We start from the raw sequence: 8,653 nt of genomic DNA, 5'->3' as shown, positions 1-8,653 counted from the left end.
TGTGCCCGTAGGATGAGATTTCACCGGCTTGTGTAACATCACAAGGGCTTATTTTCTTATTTCTGAGGTTGTAATTGCTCCATGTAGCCACTTCATGACACAGGAGTAAATATAATGGCCTTCCCAGTCGAGATTTCATATCGAATCATTGGGAGAGAATGGTAAATTTCCCCAGTCGAAGAAAACATTGACTTCATTTTGAGAAACTTAAGGCCAGAAGAAACTAAACAAAGTGGTGAGGAGAAGGAGGAAGGAGGAAAAAGTAAAAACAACTACCCAAAGCCAGTAAACAACTGCCAAACCTGAAAGATTTTCATTTTGCAATGAGAAATATTTCTACTCATTCCTAATAAGAGCACACTTTGGCTGTGAAAATATTTCACAGAAATTTCATATGAACTTTATACCAACTTTATTATTTTGACAATTTTGACAGAGGTATAGTACAAGATGAGTTATAGTTATATATATGTCTCCAGAGCGCCATTTGAAAGGCATCTGTAGCCCTTTTATGAGAAAACCACAGTCACAGAGCCTCCAGAATGTATACGTGATAACAAAACCTTCTTTGGACCTACATTACCTTGAGCTCTGACCATGAAATCTGTTGAGCTTCAGTCTATTCAAAACACTGCTCCCTCTTCAACACTGCTCAAAACATCTCCAAACTTTTTCTTCCCCAGATCTCTGCCCTCTGTAGACTATTTAAAATCATTTAATCCTTACCCAGACAGCTTATCTTTCACCCACTTCTTTGCACCTGTCTTCCCTCAGCCCTTCACACAGCACCTTTGCTGAAGACTCCCGAGTCTCTAACTCTTTAACTTCCAATGGGTCCTGCAGCCAAAGTTATGTCTGTGATCCGTTGTCGCCTAATACAACACCTTCTGTTCACTAAATGTCTCCCTTTGCAAGAATGGGCTCTCCAAGGTCTTATCTCAGAAGTCTCCAAGTGTTCCTCTGCTCCTCCAAATGCATGTGCTCTACCAAACAGAAATCTACAAAGGAATGTATGACGTGCCCACTCATTCTCTGTCACTGTTCTTCAGGAAAGTAGGCTCTGAACTCCTGGGAATGATCAATGTAGTCTTTTTCTATCTTTAAAAGTTCCTCCCACTTTATCAGGATAAGAAACAAACAAAAAAGCAGCGAAGAGAAAAACTAAGCAGTGCTTTGCATAGGACAGAGATGAAACCCTCCTTTGGTTTGCAGCAGCAGCTGTTCAATGGGGAACAGCAGAGCTGCATCACAGCAGGGAGGAATGAGAGGGAAAATCCTGGAGCTGCTTAAAACTACTTCAGTAGGAATTTATGGATGTGAAGTAATTTGCTTTTCTATCTGTAGAATTTAATTGAATTTCAGGGTGTTTGGTTTTTTTCTTTTTTTCACTTGTTGGGACACCCTGGGAGGGGTGTGGACCATTGCTTCTATTTTTAAGCAAAAAGAAAGCAACGTGCAAGCAGACAGTCCCTTCTTCATGAGGGAGCAGGAGGGTAATGGATTCCAGCCAAAACAACATTTGCCATTCACCCTCCTCCCTTCATTCCCGGAGAACCCAGAGGAGTTCTTCTTTCTGAATACTGGCCCCAGAAGACATGAAAGTTGCACACAAGCTTGTATGAATAAAGGGTGCCGGGCCCTTCCCATGCTGCAGAGAAATGATTACCAAGCTACACCTCTAGAATGGAAGGAAGAGAAGAAGAGGTGCGTTGCTGGCAACTCCTCGTTTTATTTTCCCCTCCCACACTCTCCTTCAGAGCTATGTAAAACGGTAAGAGTAGGGAGAGATTTAGCTTAAATTAGGTTTACAAATAGCCCAGTGAATAGGGAAATGAGATGCATATGCTGCATGTTGAAGTGTCACTGCCACGCAGCCCGCTGCGACTGGGATTTGGAAAGATGCCGGGTCCCGAAGATGAGGTGCAGCGCTCTGTCAGTCAGAAGGAGGATGCTGGAAGGTTTCTGGGATTGCAGCTTTCCAAGCGCTTGCTGCTGCTGCCCCCCGACGGCCCTGGCTGCTTTACGTGCAGTCACGGTCTGGAGAAAAAAGAGTCTATTAAAAATGACGACTCCGTGCTTTCTATTTATTCCCTGTCACTGAGATTTATTTTCTGTCCAAATAAGTTTTCGTTGTTTTCCAAACCACGGCCACTGCTGGCTCCACCTGGCAGCTGAACATCAAGCTCTTGTTTCAATGCCCTGCAATACGGGGATGCGCTGATCACTGAAGCTGCTACATTTGCAGAACCAGAGACATAGTGGCATAGCACCACAGCCAGCTTCTCACCAACACTGGCTCCTGCCAGTACACCTCACTCTGGATGTAGGAGCAATCCCCTCTGCAGACACACAACTTATCTACACAGCCTATCTGACCTCCCTGCTAGGCTTGCTTGGCTACTGAGGAGCTGGCAACTTTCATTACTCCTTTCCTTACTCCCCTTCAGAACTGCTTGTATCTTCATTTACATTTCTGTAGAGGAGGGGTGGGTAAAGATGAATGTATATTCTCTCATGATTTGAGATATCAGGGGTTGTTCTCACTATTCACGCATAAGCTCTGCACCTTAAAGGCAGGGCAAATGAACAGAGACAGATGCTGGTGAAGACGTTTGATCTTCCACTTTCACAGCCTGCCAGCAAACCTGGATGTCCTAAGGGCCTCACATCAGGGCCTCATCACAAGGCTGGGAAAACTGAAAGAGCCAGAGGTAACTGGAATGGGGCAGAAAAGGGAGAAAGGATGAGTGAAAGCCCACAGAGAGGACAAGAAGAAACCATAGAGGAGAAAGCCAGAGAGTGAGGCAAGATAACTGTATATAAAGAGCCGGTGGGGTGCGCTGGGGGCCTGAAGGACCTGAGAGGCTGGGACATGAGGAAAAGAAAGAGGCCCAGGCTGAGAGCAGGAGGCTGAGGGAGAAGGACTCTGTGCCTTTGGGACTTGTCTTGAAAGGACAGCCACCTTGGGGATGAAGCCTATGAGGAAAGACAATCAGAGGAAGATGCAGCTGACTCTGAGCTGTTAATGCTGCAGTTGCCCTGTCAGGAGTGGCCTATGTGACAGATCTGGTGCTCCTACCTTATGTCCGCAAAGAAAGCTGTACCACAGCACAGTGTGGACAAGGCCCGATACCAGCTTACAGGGAAGAGTGGCTTTCGTGCCAGTCCACAGAGCAGCAGTGCTCCTTCAGTCAGTAGGGCAAATGTTAAAATCCCACCTCCTGCTCAAAAAACCCAATGGTTTGTCCACGTTTCAAGGCAACATATGTAGGCCGTGGGGGAATTTTCCTGATCTGAAACAGAAAACAGGAGCCTGAGAGGTCTGCTTCAATCCAAGTGCCTGGGTCTTGGCTTGGAAGGCTTCAGGCACTGTCTTGAATGTTCAGCCAGCATGCAGATATATGGCATATCCATCTGCAAAGTCTGGATTTATAAAAAAGACCTGCCCTGGCTCAGGGATATGGCAGCTAAGGCTCTCTGTTTCCTACCATGAGTACCAAAAGCATGAAACCCCCTACTTCCTTCTTTTTTCCAATTAGTAAAAAGGGTTGTCTTTTCACCCAGGCCTGAGGATAGCACTGGGGATAACTGGGAGCCCTCAGCCATAGCTGGGAGTGAGAAGACTCCTTGCCACATGTACACCAACCATGATTCTGCTCATGAGAGTAATACACATCTCTCCTTTGCTTAGAAATCAGCCCCAGGGCCTGAGTTTGCTTGATGCTGAATAAAATCAACCCTTGATGGCTTTCCTACCTAGAAAGCCATCCTTTCCTTCCTGCAACCAGGAGGAACTAGTTGGCTAGTGGCTGATCACTTGCTTCAAATTGCTGCAACTCCAACAGAGAAAATCCTGTCTCTAGTTATAAATAACTAAATGCAAGGGACAGAGATCTGTATATTCTCTGCAGCATATAGCGAAGTTAACATCCAAGACTGACAAGGTACATACTAAGAGTGATGTAGATAATCCTTCAGAAGCAAAACTCTCACAAGTTACTCAGTCAGAAACAGTATTGGAAGCATTTCTTTCTATCTCCGTGCCTAGTCAGCCATGTTTTGATGTCCATCTAAAGTGTATTCTTTATGATCATACCAATTTTCCATGTGGGGAACAGAAGTTTCAGAGACTGTATTCAAAGATAATGTTTTCATTCTCAGACTCCTATGTTCAGCAGCAGGTCTGTCCTTGACATGCACTCCAAGCACCCAGCTGTGGATCCCAAGATGTTTGTCTGTATCCCTGACTCACCTCGTGTCATGCAGCAATTCAGTGGCAATCTGAGAGCAAAGCCCAGCTCTGACTTGAACCTCTGCAGCACATTCACTGGATCATAAGCACCCAGTGTATTTATCTTCATTTAGTGTGCTTTTTTTCAATCCTCTTGAGTAATTTCCTTCCCTTAACAGATATAAATCACATACCTACAAAGTAAAGAATCATTTAAAGAACATTTGCATTTAAGCTCAAAAAGGAATTTGAAGTTAACTCTCTAGTGGCTAAGATGTGACTGGATGGTGAATATAACTTGGCCAAAGACTTCACTAGGTGAAGATGCTTAATGGTTTTAACATCAGCTGGCCTACAAACATCCTTGCTGCATGTTAATTTAACACTCCCTTTATCCATTTCAGCTGAGTAGAACCACACTTTTCTAAATCCTAAACGCACACATTAGGTTTTGCCCCAAGTTAACTCAATCAGTTTTCCTCTCTCAGATGGACACGAAGAAACAGAAGTTTCTCATTAGTTCTCTAAGCCACATCATGGTTTAATCTTGTCCCTGATCCTACTGCTGCTGAAGACAAGGAGGTGTGCAGGACAGGAGCTATTCCAGTGATTTCAATAGACTTGGACAGTTACAAGTGTTACAGATAATCTGTTATTAAGAAAAGGGATACTCTTTCTGCTTAATAAGTATAACTGAGAAGCAGAAACGCCACCAGAAGATTTAAATGAACAACAAAAAGATTCTAAAAGACATTAATATGTTAGGAACAATCGTAGCAATCATTTACTAAATAGCCTAGCACCTAGTACCCATGTTCTCTAACTAGTAACTTGTGTAATAGTTGTATTTGTATAAGAGCTGCTTTCCAACAGCTCAGAGTAATACAAACCTAATGCCAAGACAGAAATTTATGATAGCTAAAATATGATGCAAAAGTGCAAGGCCATTACATCTAAAAGACAGTCACTGATAAACTTCCAAAAACCTTTGTAATATAAAACAAATATAAAACAATATAAACCAAAACAAAAATCTACAGCCCATGAATCCATTGGGGCCAGCAAATATAATTTAAAATTACCGGAGACTGATGTGATCCATTTCCATGCAAACCTCAAACTCCCTGCTCAGAAATATGACAGAGCTGTCAGGCACTGCAGCTCCCTCCCAGCCAGTGGCTGAGGAGCTTCACATCAGCTGAAAGAAAGGTTAGACCTATTGTATATCCGGTATGTGCTGGGAACAGATGGGAGCACAATGTTTATGGTAAAGTCCAGTTGAAAATATATCAGAAGAGCCCCATGGGTTGGATGTTCTTGACTTGACTGACAAGAACAGAAATGAGATCATGACACAAAAATCCTGATTATAAAACACATCTCAAAGACGAACACCATTTGTTGAGTAGCTGCTCTTAGAGCTGTGACTGTGTTCATATCATGATGTGAAATGAGGCTGTGATTTCTGATATTCCAGAAGTCCATCACCAAGGTCTGGAGATGGCCCTGTGTAATATGAAATGTTTTGGAAACAGCCATATCCAAAATCTGTTAGAGTCTTATTTTCTATTTTTGATCCACACACCACTGAAAAGAAAATCAAACTTTGGTGGTTAGCATATAACCACCTTGTCTTCTGAAGAAAAACCTCATCAAGCTTTTCTAAGCACATACATTGCTATCAGATCCAAACCCAAACTATTGATGTTGCAACTAATCTGGGCACATTGCTGAGCACGAACATGAGAGCTGGTTTCACAAGGTCACTGAGGTTCCCCAGGGATAGATGGCAGTCAAATAAGACTTAGTTTGCACTTGCTTTTCCTTTGCATCCTATCCCAGGCTCTGAAGCACTGCTCTAGTGTGGAGAAGGTAGAAAAATATCAACCAGGCAGCTGCTCTCAACTTCAACAGCAGTGAAGAAGGACATATTTAAGTCAGCTGTGGGTCCACAAGAAATGTCATAAAGGCACAGGAGTTCCTACACTATTTGTGACCCATCTGTTCCCCAGCCTCACACATATTCCAGCCCATTCCCTATGCCTTTGAGTCATAGAGCATCATAGCAAGAAGAGGAGCTGGGATGCTAGAGACAGCTGTGGGTAAACTAGTTGCTCCTAAGATGTGAGCAAAGTGCTCAAGCCTCCCCACCACTGCATAACAGACAGCACAGTACAATGAGCAGATGCTAAATGACACTCGTTGGTGGGAAGAAAAAAAAAAAATAAGAGAGAGAGAGAGAAAAGGCACTCATGCTTCAGGAACAGAGCACTGTTTTTTTGCAGGACCACAAAGAAAAAAAAAACCTACCTACAAGCTAGTAAGGAGGTGCAACCAAGCTGTAACAAGTGGGCAATAGGAGTAGATGTAGTTCTTCATCCCTCCAGAGGATGTCATCGCAGAGCCGCCAAAAAAAGGCGAGCTTTGTGACCCGAATCTGGAGAGTGTGAGTAAATGCCTCGTGTTTGGACAAGGCTCTTCGGGCAATAATCCCAGACCTCCCTGTTTACTTTCTCAGAAGGAACCAGCTTTCCCTAGACCAGACAGCACCTTGTGGAGGGCCAGGAAGGGCAGCAAAATCCATCATTATTTGAGAGATGTGCAACAGGTTAGCCTGGGACACAAATGAGACGCGTGCTTTAGATGAACAAGGCTGAGCTCAGGTATGAAGTGTTCACACACTTTATGGTCATGTCCGCGTTCATCCTCATTTGGTGTCCCTGAGCATGGATGGGTGTGTGGAGGATTCATCCACAAACAACAAAGAGAAGCAAAGAAAATCATGAAGACAGAGACCGCCTTCACAGACAGCAGGAAAAGGCTGTTTTGCAGCCACTGGGAAAGCACAGCCAAGAGGGAGCCCCAGGTCTCTCCCAGGTGGAGGTCTGTGTGTTCACCCTGTTTACCCATTTCTGTAGTTTGTATCACAAAAGGCACTGTTTGGTTTGGGCATATTTGTTCCAGCAGCAAATCAAGCCAAAGGAAGAAGTGCTAATGATGTTCAGTGCACATTCTGTAATATTTTATATCCTGAAACATGTATCTTATCTTTGAGAGACTAATGCTACACTGGCTTCTCTACTGAGCTAATCCTAGCCTTTGGTGGTCTTTCATGTGGGGCAGGGGGACGTACAAGCCTTCCCCACAAGCCTCTGTCACTGGAGACAGGAGAAGATCAGGAGTGGAGGAGTGGAAGTGCTGTGCCAATGGGGCAGTGCACTAGAAAAAAAAGTCTCTAGGCTCCTGAACAATCTTAGAAACTGCCACAGCTTAAAGTTCTGCTGCTGCAACCCTATTGCACATCCGTTCCCACGTCTCACATGTCCACATGACCTGCTGACTTGTCTTGTCAAAGTGCTTTGAGAACCTAAGAGAAAAACAGCAGTGAGAGAATTTCTGCAGTTATTGATAGTATACAGGAAGCTGGCAGCCAGGCTGTGTAGCTTAGCCCTTCTACCAGACAGTGGGTTTTAATACAGGTGAGCAAAAGAACAGAACCTCTGGGTTTTGTTGTATCAAGCCCTTCAGCCAATGTTTCTCTGTGTGCACCACACCAGTTTTCCCATGTAAGTATATCAACAGGAGGCAAGTCATCATCCCCTTTACAAACATATTTTAGTAAGTCCAAATCCAGAAGCTGATCCAGGCCACATCCACTGCTAAAGAATTGCTTGCCAGCCATCCATGCAAGCTGCGTCTTAATCTCCTCTCTTCTTTGCTGCTATTTGTTTCGGGATTTTGGTGGGGGGTTTTGTGTGTGTGTTTTTAACATAGATAGATTAAACTTCCTGCCAACCCAATTTCTCATTCAAACATGCTACAGAGGAAGCAGGAGGAAGGGAAAAAAATCAGGAAAAAAGAACTAGCAGAAAAGGCATTAGGAGGTTTAGTAGGAGTCTGGTCCCATTTCTACATATAGTCAGTGCAGCCTAAAGCCAGGGAGTCTCTACCATAGGGGAGTGAAAAGTGCTTTATTAGCAGTTGCTGTCAGAGAAATTCATCAAAGAAAACATGCCAGAGTCCTGGATTTGGGAAAACAAAAGTCTACTGAGTTCTGCCCAAAGAACAGTATTCCCCACTCACAGGCCAAAAGCTCTTGTCATGTATTATCTTTCTCTTGGGTTTGCTCTGAAGTTAACAGGTGCAAGGTACCTGTTTTCCCAGTCTTCCCTGCTCCGTCTTAGAAATGTTCAAGACTATTTTAAGTGAATCTGCGAAACCATTTTGGGCTCACTCAGTTTATGGCACACATATGCACACTCTAATTCCTGGTAGAGTACAGACACAGAAAGGTACTCGTGTACCTGAACAAGAGCAAGCTGAGATGCAGAATGTTGCTTCCAAGAGAAATCCACTCATTTCCAAAAGCTTATCACTGTGTTGGATGAAAATAGAAATTTATCATGAAAATTCCCCCACTAT

General features: G+C 43.8%; 1 long non-coding RNA gene across 1 annotated transcript; it reads right to left on the bottom strand.

Moving 5' to 3' along the window:
* Positions 1 to 491: 491 nt before the first annotated feature.
* On the bottom strand, positions 492 to 7,971 carry LOC149919800 (uncharacterized). Its single transcript, XR_016463694.1, has 3 exons — positions 6,051 to 7,971; positions 4,253 to 4,425; positions 492 to 2,037 (listed from the first exon to the last, which is right to left on the bottom strand). It is a non-coding gene; the product is annotated as an uncharacterized LOC149919800 (long non-coding RNA).
* Positions 7,972 to 8,653: the final 682 nt, after the last annotated feature.

This window comes from Phasianus colchicus, chromosome 1 (assembly GCF_987193195.1).
Source record: "Phasianus colchicus chromosome 1, bPhaCol1.hap1.1, whole genome shotgun sequence".
NCBI classification, from domain to species: Eukaryota; Metazoa; Chordata; class Aves; order Galliformes; family Phasianidae; genus Phasianus; species Phasianus colchicus.
This window is presented reverse-complemented; position numbering and strand designations above follow the sequence as displayed.